Source organism: Crocuta crocuta, unplaced genomic scaffold, assembly GCF_008692635.1.
Source record: "Crocuta crocuta isolate KB4526 unplaced genomic scaffold, BGI_CrCroc_1.0 scaffold162, whole genome shotgun sequence".
Lineage (NCBI taxonomy): Eukaryota > Metazoa > Chordata > Mammalia > Carnivora > Hyaenidae > Crocuta > Crocuta crocuta.
The window spans coordinates 4,705,811-4,721,571 of record NW_027529433.1 but is presented as its reverse complement, the minus strand read 5'-3'; the positions used below and the strand labels follow the sequence as shown (position 1 = coordinate 4,721,571).

Sequence of the window (15,761 nt, the reverse complement as noted above, 5' to 3'; positions counted from 1 at the left end):
TCAAGAGTCTCTCATGGTTTGCCTCTCCCCCTTTCCCCCACTATTTCCCCCCTTCTTCTCCCCCATGGTCCTCCGTTAAGTTCCTCCTAATCTTCCTATACATGCAAACATATGATATTTGTCCTTCTCTGCGTAAGGCCATGTTCTATTTAAGGTGCTTCCACTGACACAACTAAATTTTAAAAATAAAAATATACCTTTTCTAAAAATACACTGACTACATCAAGCCATACTTGAGTAAATATCCTGGTGAGGTTTTCTCTTTTAAAAAGAAATGGTGCTGAACACACCATTTTAAGTTGATACCAATCTGTTCTTCTATATTATATAGACAGAATTATAGATGAAAAACAAAAACAAAAAAAACTCCAAATACTCTTCAGTGGTGAATGGATCAAAATGTCCTAAAAACAAAACTAAAACCCTTAAAAAAATTAAAACTCAGGGCCCAATGCAGTCCATAATCTGCCCCAAAATTTCTTTCTTCACAGGTATTTAAGTTCCTGAGATTACAAAAGTGCTGAAAAGCAATTAACACTTCCTAGTTGACTGATTTATAGCATTTTCAATATACCAAATAAACACACAAATGCATATAAGGAAGAAACTTTCCAAATCCACCTTAGAATGAACATGGGGCTACTTAATACAGGAAGCATTCCTATTCGCCTATCACACTGGCTGGTATGCAGTAAGAGTTCAATAATTAGCTGAATGAAACATCACAGCCCAGTGGTATACTGAAAAAAATTTAAGACTTTTCTCAATAGATTTCTATATCAGGAATCTAACTTAACACCAGTAGTTATAATTCAGAACATAGATGCCTAGAAAAAATACCAACATACTAGGAAGAAATGATGCGTATTAAGAAGATTGTCTCCAAAAGTCTTAAACTTGTGGGTTTTTGTTTTGCTTTGATAGAGAGAGAGCACAAGTGTGTGAGTCAGAGAGAGGGGCGGGGCGGGGGGGGAGAACAGGAGAAAAAGAGAGAGAAAGAGAGAGAGAGAAAGAGGGAGATACGGAGGGAGGGAAGGAGAAAAGGAGGGAGGGAGGGAAGGAGGGAGGGAAGGAGGGAGAATCTCAAGGAGGCTTCACGCTCAGCAGAGAGCTGGACATAGGGCTCAATCCCATGACCTGAACCAAAATCAGGAGTCAGACATTCAACCCAACTAAGCCACTCAGGCATCCCTAACTTGTAGGATTTTTTAAATTAATCATTTAAAATATTCTTTCTTCACACTAATTATATTCAGATCCAGTCTACAGTTCTCTGGAAAGTTTTGGAAGAAATGTTAGAGTCCACTCATCCCCTCATCCTCCTGTGATTTACTTCTCAGCAACACCTTTATATACCAAGTAACTGTACAGCCAACTTTTAAAGCTGAATTATGAACTCCAGAATATATCCAGGGGTTTATGGGCGACACTGAAACATTCAGAACCACAGCTGAGCTAGCAGGCATTGCTGTAATTACTCACTATTGGAGAAGGACTTTTGTGCCTGTTATAGCAAAAAGCATAACAATATTAAATCACAGAAGGTTGCAAAACACCAAATTTGTTCTAGTTCTGTTATAAGAATCAATCAATATTGACCACAAGAGGCCTATGCACTGACTGGCTGCAGGTGTGCAGAGAAAGCCTAGTTTCCCTGAAACCATTCTGTGACCAGAAATGGGAGTACTTAAAGCTCCGTGACTACACCATCCTCTGATCAGTTACCTCCATTCAATGTTACAACACTCCTTGCTGTAAAGCTAATCATAGCAGAGCCCCAGTAGGCTGGCAGAACACAGGCAGATCTGTTTAATTAGTTTATCAATACTAGTACATCAAACTTCATGAGTTATTGACTAAACCTTTGATTATTTTTGTACTATAACCACTGATTGCTTACTAGGTAACTTTTGGTATCATTTGACATCAAATGGAAGATGACGTACAGCTTCACTGTGTGTCTAAGGCAGCATGTACTTATAAAAATGAAATTCTGCACTTGACAGGAATGAAACATCAGTCCATTCTCTAAACATAAATTTTAAGAAGCTTATGTCAGTTTTCTCACATTAGATAAGTATGTTTCAAAAAATAAGGTATTTCAAGAACAAAAGAAACTCAAACATACCAATAATTATGTTTATAGTGACATTTTTGTTACAGAACATTAGGCAGTATACAAGAATCTGAGTGTAAAGGGAGGAGATGAAAAAATAGGAAAGTTCTATTATTATAACTACCTGAACAGAGCAAACAGCTTTAAATGAACAATAATTAATACAGAATTTTCTGCTTATAAGAAGACTAGAAGTCCAGGGGGAACTAGTTAATTTACTACCAATTTCTAAGGACTTGCTCATTTCTACCCATCTCTAAGTCATAAAAAAAAAAAAAGTTATATCAATGCTAGATACTTCCCAAATAATAGCTAATACCAGATGTGGATAAAAGGCCAAAGTCATTAAGGGAGAGGAAGAGGAAGGATGCATCAAACACAAAGGATGGCTCTAAAAAGGGTAAGGGTCCAAGCCACCTGGCTTTTGCTTCTGACTCTGAAACATGAGCTTGATCTGACAACTTAACCTCTCTGTTACTGTGGCCTCATATATAAAATATGGGAAATGACAGAATCAACCTCACAGAGTTATTTGTGAGGATAAAATGAGTTGATATATGTAAGGTACTAACAACCTTGCACAGAAAGCATCTTTTAAATGTTAGCAATCATTGCTTCTGAGAGACTCTATTCCTAAAACACTAAGATAACAGCTTTACCTATGTCTAACAATTTTTCTAAGTCAAATCTCAATTTTTTTCAGATACCTGCACTTACATCAAATTAGAAGTTCAGATAGCATGACCATAATACATCAAAGAGAGTTTAACTCTTGATATTATCAATTCAGAATTATATATAGCAACAAGCATATTATTATGTACATAATAAATGCATAATAAATATCTATCCAATTAATGACAAGTCAAATTTGCAAAAACTAGATTACACACATACAGACTATATTTCTCCCATTAATTGGACTCTTAGAAAGAATGGTTTATCACGTAAAGTCCAATATTAAATTAATTATTTTGATTTTAATTTACCTGAGTCAGTCAAACTGATTTTATAATGGCTAATCATTCTGTAGCAAAATTCACCTATTCAAAATATATAATGTATTTATTATCTAATAGAAAAGTTAAGTATTCTTGAATAAGTTTCTAAAAATGGGTTTAAAGTATATATGTTTAAAACCCTGTAATACTTTCTAATAAAGTTAAAATGGTGATGGGAAAATAATTATTTTTATATATGTAAATGTGTACTCTAGAAATGTATACTTAACTTTTACGTTTCCAGATTTTTAATATGTAAATGCAAGATTATTTAAACTAACTTACCTTATATGAGAAAAAACTACTTAAACTACTAATTTACTGTATATCAGGGACATAGTAACACCAATTCACTGTCATAGTGTTAAAACAATATCTAAGAGTCCACTTCACATTAATCTTGTATTTGCATTATATACAGTTGAAGTGTGACCTAGCTCATCTTACTATTCTACTTAAAAAATTCTACCATCATTCTCATCATGATTATTTTATTCACTTATTCTTTCCTGTACCTAAGCAATCATTTCATTTTAAAAAATGCCTTGTTTTTAAAATTAAAAATACTTAAGCATTGACTATAAAGTTGCTAATGATATATAGTTCACTCAGTATATTCTGGCCACAAAGCACTATAAGACACTGCTACAGAAGTCTGATGTAGAGCCTGGAAAAGATGATGAGAATTTTCAAATACATCACCACTTACAAACTGAAAATTCCACACAGAAATTAGGGAAAACTCAGACTAATGTTTCATTTGATCAATAATATACCATGTATTTTTAAGGCTTTAGAAACAGTTACAGGTTCTGATGAAGCTATAATTTAATAATAAATGAGAGACCTGATTTACCCTCTTCCCTTAACTAAATAGAAGGTGAGGGGCAGGAAATATAACAATAGTTTTCATATGTAGGACAACAAGCAGCATAGTACTGTGAACTCAGAGAGAGGGAAAAGCCAAGCTGAGTACTACCACCGAGCATAAGTCTACCAACACAGAGGCAACTCAAACAGAATTCAGAAGACTCACTGTGCTGAGGACACAGAGATCAAAGTTCAGAGGCCAAAGTTGCTAGAATTTGTTGGAGGCTGGCTCCAGCAGGTCCAGGGGTCCCTGAAGGATGGACGGTGTCGGCGAGAGAGAGTGAGAGAGCCCCGACATTCTGATCACCAGGCAGGCATCTCTGTCCTGTCGGTTTTGGCATCTTTATTTTAAGGTTCAACAATAACATGACATCAGAAGACAGAATTTTTACAGGGGCTAATTATTTGAAACAAGATGCTTTGATCACCAGAAGGTGTACAGAAACAGGCTTTACAAAAGTATTCTTGCAGAACCTCCCCATATTCTTGACGTCAGTCCCCCAGATTAAGATACTAACAAACTTATCTTATTTTGCATGGGTAGGCCTCTAGACAATTTTTAATCACGAGAGGAAGAAACTATATTAGGCTTGTTCCTAAGTTGCTTGAGCAAGGCTTTTCCTTGATGCTGAATGTGCAAGCACCATGGGGGCCATAAATGTGTCAGTCTTTGCATCTGGGTTTATGTTTTAGCTACTCTTATCTATCCTCATCCAAGCTGCCAGTGTAAGGGAGGGTGTTTGTGGAACGTAGGCCTTGAGGAAAGGACTGCTATGCTTCACCAATTAGCAAAGATATATGTAGTAACTTATGTTCTGCCCTTATCTGTACCATAACTTTAAATTAGGTTCTTTGTCTCGGGGCTAGGCTCAATTGTAACTCTTGTGTTTTTAACCCCCTTTATTATCTAAGTCTTGGATCTGCAAGGCCCATAGGAAGAGCATTTTGACAGTCATCCACAGTGCTTTCATCTAAAGGCAGGAATATACATTTCCTTATGAGGTATCTGTGTTCAGAATATGGGTCTGATATGGAATATTGTGAGGCCTGGTCAATACCAACAGGCTCATTTCCAACATGAGCCAGTAGTAGCAGAAAGAAATACCAGTTTTTGTTTCTCATGGAAGGAGCTGTGCAAACACTACCACATCCTTGCTGTGACTGCCATCCAGAGAGGCCGGTGCGGCTCACGGCAAGAATTTGCAGAGCGAAAATACAAACAGGAAGAAACTTCACAGACACAGTGAGCAGGAGAGAGAGAGCACACACGTTACAGAGGACTACCACCAAGTCTAAACGAAGCACTGACATACATGAAAAAGACTGAGATGAAACTACCTGAAGCCAGACCAGTCAATCGATCAATAACACCAAAAACAAATGCAACAAAAAATATGCATAGGAGATCTTAAAGATCACAAGGAACAAGGATTAGTTCATGTTCCTATCAGCCAGAGAGAAAATGTCTCATAAATACATAGATTGCTGAGTAGGATCTCAAGAAGGGCATTACTTTAGGAGTGGGATTAAATTAATCTAAACTAAAAATATTTCTGTATCCCCTAATAAAGCTTAAATGTATTTGCTTTGAAAGAAATCAAATGATTCCAACTAACTGTGCACCACAAAAAGCCCAATACAATTTAAAGAAGTACAGCAAAATCCAGCAGCCAACTACATAAGTTTCTTAACGTTTAGCATCCAATTAATTTAAAAATTAGGAAAATATGAGTCATAACCATAAGAACAATCTATAAAAAAAGACTCAAAATGACAGAAATGACAGAAGCAGCAGAGACACACCTGGCTGGCTCAGTCAGTAGAGCATGTGACTCTTGATCTTGGGGTCATGAACTTAAGCCCCATATTGGGTACAGAGTTTACTTAAAAATAAAATCTTTAAAAAAGTAGCAGAAGGACTTTATAATAACTATTATAAATATGCTCCATATGCCCAAGAAGGTAGACAAAAATATGACTATGTTGAAGGGAGAATTGCAAGATATAAAAGTGACCCAATGAGGGGCGCCTGGGTGGCTCTGTCAGTTAAGCGTCTGACTTCGGCTCAGATAATGATCTCGTGGTCTGTGAGTTTGAGCTCCACATCAGGTTTTGTACTGACCGCTAGAGTCTGGAGCCTGCTTTGGATTCTGTGTCTCCCTCTCTCTCTCTGCCCCACCCCAGCTTGTGCTCTGTCTCTGTCTCTCAAAAATGAATAAACGTAAAAAAAAAATTTTTTAAGTGAACCAATGAAACATCTAGAGATGAAAAACATAACAGGTGATATGATAAATACACTGAAAAAGATTAACAAGTTAGACACACCAAAATGTAAAGTCAGTAAACTTAAATATATACAATAGAAACTATCAAAATGAAGCACAGAGAGAAAAGACTAGGAAAAAACTGACCACGGTATCAGTGACCTGTAGTACATCATCAGTTAGCCTGTATGTGTACCAGAAATGCTAGGAGAGAGAAGAGAGAAAAAATATTTTGGAAAAAGTAATGCCGAAATTCCTCCATATTTTAAGAAAACTATAAGCCCACAAATATAAGATGTTCAACCAACATGAAACAGAATAAACATGAAAGAAAGTGGCAAGGCAAATCATAGTAAAATTTAAAACCAGTACTAGAGAGAAAAATCTCAAAACCAACAAGAGATAAGAAAGACACACTGCACACAATGAAACAGAGATTAACAATGACAGTAAACTTGCAGGGCAGAAAACAATGAAATATTTTTTTAAATAACAAACAAAAAAAGACTATAAACCTAGAACTATAAATTTTACTAGGTATTTTCAAACTGTAGGCAAAATAAAGACTTTTTAAAATAAAAGCTGAACGAATTCATTACTAGCAAAACAAAAGAGATGTTAAAGAAAGTACTCTAGTCATAAGGAAAACAATACCAAATATGATCTTTGGACCTATACATAGGTATGAAGAGGGCTATAAATGGTAAATATGAGAGAACACATGAAAGACTTTGGGGGAGGGAGGAGCTCATTTTTATTTTTTATTTTTAAAATAATTGTATTATTTAGGAACACTCGGAATGTAAACAAAACAGCTGCAACTTTTTTTTTTTTTGCAATTACAGAGTGGTATTCGGTTAACAAAACAATTATTTCATATAAGTTTTATCAGAGACAACGAAGATGAAAAACTACCATCTCCATATATAATTAATTAATACACAGAATTACATAATATATATAATCTGCACTAACAAGCACCTGCTCTGAATGTTCACACCAACTTACAACTGCCATACTGTACCACACAAGGTTGGTGGCTATTGAAAATACCGCCAGGACAGGGGTATCTAAAGACACATCTGGAGTGTGTTAACTGTACAAAAAAAGACACAGTACAGTTTAAAAACAAAGCTTACATAGCCTCATACTTCCATTTTTTTTTTCTTTAAAAGGAGTTAAGTTGCNGAAAAACTACCATCTCCATATATAATTAATTAATACACAGAATTACATAATATATATAATCTGCACTAACAAGCACCTGCTCTGAATGTTCACACCAACTTACAACTGCCATACTGTACCACACAAGGTTGGTGGCTATTGAAAATACCGCCAGGACAGGGGTATCTAAAGACACATCTGGAGTGTGTTAACTGTACAAAAAAAGACACAGTACAGTTTAAAAACAAAGCTTACATAGCCTCATATTTCCATTTTTTTTTTTCTTTAAAAGGAGTTAAGTTGTATAAAGGAGGTTAAATGCTTTATACACAAGGAAAAAAAAGAACCAACATATTCACCCCTTCATCAGCTTTTTCATCTTCCTCCTCCTTCTCATCCTCTTCATCTTCCTTGTCTTCCTCCTCTTCTTTCTTTTCCTTGCATTTTTCAGCCTTGACAACTCCCTTTTTTGCTGCATTAGGCTTTCCTTTAACTTGGTAGGCAGCAAACCGTTTTCAGAGTTTTTCTTCAGCTTCACAGCTTTCTTTCCATAAGGCTGCTTGTCATCTGTAGCAGGGTCACCCCACACCTCTCCCAGCCTCCTTGCAACATCACCCCTGGGTTGCTGGGCAGTACTCAGAACAAACAAGAAAGAGGCCGAAGGAGGCCTCTTGGGCACACTGGCATCCTTGAACTTATTTTTGTTTCTCCTTTAGGAGGTATATCAGTTTTCATTTCTCTTTCATAATGGGCCTTGTCCGCCTTTGCCATGTCTTCAAACGTTTTCTTTAGCAGACGTCGCCTTCAACCTCTCTGAGCACTTCTTAGAAAACTCTTGAGAAGCTGCCTATAACAGTTGGGTGCTACCTCTTGCGCTCCTCTCGGCAACTTTGCACGAAAAATGCATATGATGACATTGTGCCTCTTGGCTTCTTAGGATCTCCTTCGAGAGATCATTTTTAAAACTCTTTAATAGATAAGTAAACTGGTAATCTTGGAATAAAATTGTACCAAAACAATCAATCTCCCTCAGAAAACTAAAAAATCTAGACATATCACGAAAGCATTTGGCTCCTGGTGGTGAAACAGCAACACACAGAGTCTGGTTAGGAGTATATGCTCAAAGGTAACAAGAAAGAGTAAACTCCCCATTCCCTTGGCTTTCTGATGAGGCCAAGTGAATGCTGGATGAAGTGCAATGAAGAAGCACTGATGGAAAAACCAGTCTCTCTGGCCAAAGGTACCAAAATATTGAACCTACAAAAATCATGGCCACTGAAGAAAGTAGGGGAATCCCAGAAGGGAAAGAGGTGGAGATGGGCTCCTCAAACAGTCTCTACCCACATCTCTGACTAACTCCTGAACCGTGCAAGCAGAGAATAGACTCAAAGTAGTTCAGCAGAATGCAAAAAATACGAAATGATATTGAAGCTGCTACTTAAGAATGAGAATCAGCAATTTGAACTCGTCAAGATAACCATCTTCAAAAATGCCACCTGTGGAATAAAAATAAAAGAATACAGAATCTCCATGATTTAATATAATGTCAAGAACAGAACTCAAAATTACCCAATGTAAGAGAAACTAAAGAAATGGAATACACACACACACACACACACACACACACACACAAAGAAAACACAAGAAAATCAACCAAATATAAGTTTGAGATAAACACAGTATTGGAACTAGCTGACGATTTTAGAACTGCTGTTTATACTTATTCTTAATGAGGTAAAAGAAAATGTGCTCTCAATTAATGAAGAATAAAGCATATCTCAGCAAAGAAAAAGAAAGAATAAGAAAGAGACAAGCTGAAATTCTAAAATGAAAAAACGTTCACTAAATGTACTCAACAACCAAATGGAGATGGTAGAAGAATGAGTAAGTGAACCAGAAAAAAAGACGAATAAAAATCCAGAGGGAAGAACACAAGGAGATACAAGAAAACCAACAAAACTCAGGCACAACATGTATGTTGTTGTTTATAACAAACATATAATTTCAATATGAGGAGGTGAAGAGAATGGAGCAAAATATTACATGAAGAAACAATGCCCCCCATTATATTTGTAGCAGCATTATTTACAAAAGCCAAGATATGGAAGCAGCCCAAGTGTCAAATGAAAGACAAATGAGCAAAGAAGATGCGGTATGTGTGTACACACACACACACACACACAGGAATATTAGGAATAACATTTAGGAACATTATCAAAAAGAATGTACCTTTGCCATTTGCAGTGACATGAGTGGAGCTAGAAGTACTAGCTAAGTGAAATAAATCAGAGAAAGACAAATACTTCATGACTTCACTCATATGTGGAATTTAAGAAACAAACCAAAAATTAAGAGAGAGAGAGACAAGATAAAGACTCTTAAATATAGAGAACAAACTGATGGCTACCAGAGAGGAGGTGGTTGGAGGTTTGCATTAAATAAGTGATGGGGATTAACGAATGCATTGGTCATGACAAGCACACGGTTATGCATGCAAGTATTGAATTATTGTATTGTGCAGTGAAAGTAAAAAAGAAAAAAAATGGCCAAAATTTCCCTAATTTTGATCAAAGGCAGTAATTCACAGATCTAAGACATTCAATAGACACCAAGTCAAATGAACACAAAAAAGCTCAAACCAAGACAACTCAAAGTCGAAGATAAAAAGTAAAACATAAAAGCATCAACAGAAAAATGACAAGTTACATAAGTGGTATCAATTAATTAACAGGGATACTACATAAGGAATTACAAAGGATCTCTAAAGCATCTTTAAAGTGCTAAAAGAAAAAGAATAAAAAAACATATACTCCAGAATTCTATGACCTGTGCAATGATCCTTTAGGAACAGAGGTAAAATGAAAACACTTTCAGATAAGAGATTTCATCAGTAGATATGCACCAGAGCAAAAGCCAAAGGAAGAATTTAAGGCAGGAAGATAATGATACTGATAGAAATTTGGATCTTTACAATACAAAGAGAACACTGGAAATAAGTGACAAACACGATTTTCTGGGGTTTTTTTCTCTTAATTTCTTTATAAATTATGAATATTTAAAGCAAAAATGGCACTGTCTTGCAGTGTTTTTAATCTGACACCTAAAAAGCTAAATAAAAGATAGGAGGAATATGTATGTACACAGTTGCAAGATTTCTATATTTTAAGTGAAGAGATACAGAATTAAATAAAACTGACTGCAAGAAGATATGAATGAATACAGTAGGGTCACATGGGTGGCTCAGTTGGTTACGTGTACAACTCTTGATTTCGGCTCAAGTCAGTATCTCATGGTTCTGTGATGAAAGCACAGAGTCTGCCTGGGATTCTCTCTTTTCCTCTCTCTTGGCCCCTCCCTCACTTGCGAACTCTCTCTCTCTCTCTCTCTCCCCCTCTTAAAATAAACTTTAAAAAATAAAAAAATAAATAGAACATAAATAGTATAATAGTACACTCAAATCCAAACACATCAATAATTACATTGAGTGTTAAAAGAATAAACAATCCAATTCAAAGTCACGGTCTGACAAAATGGATGAGGAAAAGATAGAACTACATGCTGTCAATAAAAGATGCACATTACATACAAAGACACAGATAGGCTGAAAGCAAATAGTTGGAAAAAAAGATAAACTGTACAAAGAGATGAGAAGGCTGGAGTGGCAACACTGATAACAAATCAAATAGACTTTAAGACACAAAGTATCACCAGAGATAAAGAAGGATCTATTTTAGGATAAAAGAGTCAAGTCAACACACAGAGTAAGGCCTGATGGGAGTACTTTAAAATCTATGATGAAGTTAAAGGGAGAAATGAACAATTTCAGAATCATGATTGGGAGATTTGAAATCCCTCTCCTAGCAATCAGTGGAACACTGGGCATCAAGTCAGTAAAAGTAATTTTAAAAATCTAAACAACACTAACAACCCACACATATTTAAGTAACACTTATAGAAATGTATATCCAACAATAGCAGAGTACACATTCTCTTTAATTGCATACGGTATGCACAACAAAATAAACTATGATGATCTGCAAACAAGTTCTCATAAATTTTAAGAATGAAATAATATTAAGTATGTTTTAGGACTAATATGGAAGTAGGTTACAAAGCAATTAACAGTAAGATCATTCAGATAACCCTCCAACCCCCCAAAATCAGGAAATTAAACAACATAGTTCTAAATAATCCATGAGTCAATAAAGAAATCATAAAGTATATTTTAAAATATTTAACTAAACAATGAAAATGTATAAAACTCAATTTGAAAAATGCAAGTGAAGCAACGTTTAGAATACATAGTATTTTATATTAACCAGAAGTTTTTTCTCTTTTTTTATTAATTTTTTTAATTTACATCCAAGTTAATTAGCATATAGTGCAACAATGATTTCAGGAGTAGACTCCTTAATGCCCCTTACCCATTTAGTCCATCCCCTTTCCCACAGCCTCTCCAGCAACCCTCTGTTTGTTCTCCATATTTAAGAGTTTCTTGTGTTTTTGTCCCCCTCCCTGTTTTTATATTATTTTTGCTTCCCTTCCCTAATGTTGATCTGTTTCGTATCTTAAAGTCCTCATATGAGTGAAGTCATACGATAGCTGTCTTTCTCTGACTTAATTTCACTTAGCATAACACCCTCTAGTTCCATCCACCTAGTTGCAAATGATAAGACTTCATTCTTTTTGACTGCCGAGTAATACTCCATTGTCTATACATACCACATCGTCTTTATCCATTCATCCATTGATGGACATTTGGGCTCTTTCTATACTATTGTTGATAATGCTGCTATAAACATTAGGGTGCACATGTTCCTTCGAAACAGCATACCTGTATCCCTTGGATAAACACCTAGTAGTGCAATTGCTGAGTCGTGGGGTAGTTCTATTTTTAATTTTTTGAGTAATCTCCATACTGTTTTCCAGAGTGGCTGCACCAGTTTGCATTCCCACCAGTAGTGCAAAAGAGATTCTCTTTCTGTGCATCCTAACCAGCATCTGTTGCTGCTTGAGTTGTTAATGTTAGCCATTCTGATGGATATGAGGTGGTATCTGACTGTGGATTTGATTTCCATTTCCCTGATGGTGAGTGATGTTGAACTTTGTTTCATGTGTCTGTTGGCCATTTCGATGTCTTCTTTGGAGAGGTGTCCGTTCATGTCTTTAGCCCACTCCTTCACTGGATTATGTGTTTTTTGGGTGCTGAGTTTGACCAGTTCTTTATAGATTTTGGATTAACCAAAAGTTTTGATCTGAGTTCCCAACTCAAGATATTAAGAAAGGAACCTCATCTTAACTTTGTCCTTTGCAAATTCAGGTTCCAATTTCAAAATAATAAAACTACTGAGACTTTTTTCTTTTACATGTAAATAACACTTACATTTCCTAAATGACCACTAAGTAACAGAGAGATTTAGTCCCTTCATTTTTAAAAGGAAGCATGTTAAAAATAAATACCTATGTTTCACATTCTCCAGATGTTCGAGCAGCTCAATACTGTTAGGAGAGCTGTCCTGTTTATTTTTGTTTTCAAAAGGAAAAAAATCAGTTTTCTTAGGTGAATTTTATATAGGTGATGGACATTAATATCAGTTTTAGTGTTTTTTACCATTTCAAGAAAAATAGAACCACGTTCTTGTTCAAAGAGTGATAATGCACCTGTCAATAAATTAATTTTTAATAGTAAAAAAAGGAACCCTAAATTATGTACAATTCTGAAATATAAAAGATAAATTACAAAAGTCAATAATCATGAAAAAAATCAATGACATACAAAACAGAAAAAAGTAAACTGATAAAGCTAAAAGCTGTTTTTCAAAAGGCCAATACAATTGATAAGCCTCTAATTTGATCAGGAAAAAGAGAAGACAAAAACTACGAATATCAGGAAGAGTAAATACCACTGCAGAAGGTACAGACATTAAAAAACACTAATGGAAGATTTTTAACAATTTTATGTTAATAAACTGACAACCTGGATGAAGTGGATAAATTTCTTGACTGACAAATTACAAACACAGATCCAAGAAGAAATAGAAAATCTAAATAGCACTCTGCTGGGGATCCACCAAGACCATTTTCAGTTTGGATGATTGGCTAGAAGGATTTATAGGACTGAGAAAGTTCTCATACTCAGGGTTATGATTCATTACAGCAAAAGTATACATAGAAAATCAGCAAAAGGACTTCACATGGGGTGAAGTCCAGGGGGTGAAGTCCAGAGACCAGGCACAAGCTTCCAAGAATCCTCCTAACAGTGGAGTCACGTAAGACCTGATTAATTCCTTCAGCACCAATGTGTGATGACATGTACAAAATGCCACCAATCAGGGAAACTTGACTGAGAAAGACTGTCCAAAGTATTTATTAGGAATCAGTCATGGAGGTAACTTTACAGCTACACACACTGTCATCACTGTGTATGAGATCAGTAACTGAAGCTTCAGAACAGGAAAAAAAAAACCCACATGTTTACTAAACATTACATTTATAGTATACGCACTATCTGGACAAAACTACTACACTGTGGCTCAAAAGAGACACACTTTTATCAGACAGAACAGTCTAACTGCTCAGTTTGGCCAATCCAGACAAGGAGCAGTCAGGAAACCATATCTCTTTGCGGGGAATGTACAGGGTTTGAGTAATGCAAGTCTGCTGAGTTAACTATTCCCACAGTGGTTTATACCAAATAAACAACTTGAACAATAATCTAAAACCTTCCTATAAAATAAACTCCAAGCACAGAGGATTTCATACTAAGGATAAAAGAATACCATATAGGATAAAATAATTCCACACATGCTCTTTGAGACAGCAAAGGAGAAATACATCCCGATTCATTTTATAAAGCCAGTATTAACCTGATATCAAAACAAAAGCCACTACAAGTAAAAGAGGAAAAAAATCCACCAACAACATACAAATGCAAAACTCCTTAACGAAAAGTTAGCAAACAAATTCTAACAATATAAAGATTTAATATAAGATGACCATGAGGGATCTACCCCATGAATAAAAATATTTAACAAGTAAAAATCAATCCTAGTCATTTACCACTATTGAAAGAATAGGAAAAAAAATCATATAATTTCAAAAATTACAGAAAAAGCACTTGAAAAAAATTCAAAACTATTGGCTATAAAAATTTTCAGCAAACTAGGGATAGAAAGAACTTCCTTAACATGATCAGAGACAGCTGCAAAAAAAACCTAAAACTAATATCATATTCAAAGGTAAAAGCACAGTACTTTCTACATGAGAAACAAGGCAAGGATAACCATTCTCGTCACTTTTATTCAATACCGTAATGTACGGTGTACTCAATGTAATACGACAAGAAGAAAAAAAGAACAGAAAAGTAAAATTACATTTGCAAATGATATGATCATTTATATAACAAAGCCTAAGAAATCTATAAAATAGCTATCAGAATTAATAAGTGAATTTAGCAAAGACACAACACAAGATCAATATACAAAAATCAATTCTTTATGCTAGCAATAACCAATTGGGAAATGACATTAAAACGACAATGTTGTTTAAAAGAGCATCCAAGGGCGCCTGGGTGGTTCATCGGTTTAGCATCAAACACTTGATTTTGGCTCAGGTCATGATCTCCTGGTTCATGAGTTCAAGTGTTCCCCTCTACCTGTATCAGGCTCAGCAATGACAGTGTGGAGTCTGCTTGGAATTCTCTCTCTCTCTCTCTCTCTCTCTCTGTCTCTCACCCCCAACCCTCCCTCTATCTCTCCACTCACTCAGTTGCACGCTCTCAAAATGAGAAAACTTTAAAAAACATTTATACATTTTTAAAGTTTATTTATTTATTTTGAGACAGAGAGAGAGAGAGAGAGAGAGAGAGTGCATTGATGGGGTAGGGAGAGACAGAATCACAAGCAGGCTCCATACAATCAGCACATGATGCGGTGCTGGAACTCATGAACCACAAGACCATGACCTGGGCCAGAATCAAGGGTTGGTCACTTAACTGATTGAGCCACCCAGGCAACCCTCAAAATAAATGAACTTTAAAAAATAAACAGATAAAATAGCTTTCAAAACTACTAAAAAACAAATTTAAAATACATGTAAAACTTGTATACCAAAAACTACAAAACACTGCAAAAGGAAATTATAGAAGACCACATTCGTGGATTGAAGACGTAATATGGTAAATACAGCAATTCTTCCCAAATTTGATCTATACATTCAATGCAGATAAAATAAATCCTAACAGGCTTTTAAGGAAATGGACATGCTAATTTTAACACTTACATAAAAAGACAAAGGACCCAGATTAGCCAAAAAAAAAAAAAAAAAAGGAAAAAAAAAAAAAAG

At 35.5% G+C, this 15,761-nt stretch overlaps 1 protein-coding gene and 1 pseudogene across 1 annotated transcript in view; both read right to left on the bottom strand.

Moving 5' to 3' along the window:
- The window catches only part of AP3B1 (adaptor related protein complex 3 subunit beta 1), a 270,204-nt gene that overhangs the window by 194,741 nt on the left and 59,702 nt on the right, over positions 1–15,761 (bottom strand).
- LOC144228042 (high mobility group protein B1 pseudogene) overlaps positions 7,742–15,761 on the bottom strand; it is a 13,771-nt pseudogene continuing 5,751 nt past the window's right edge.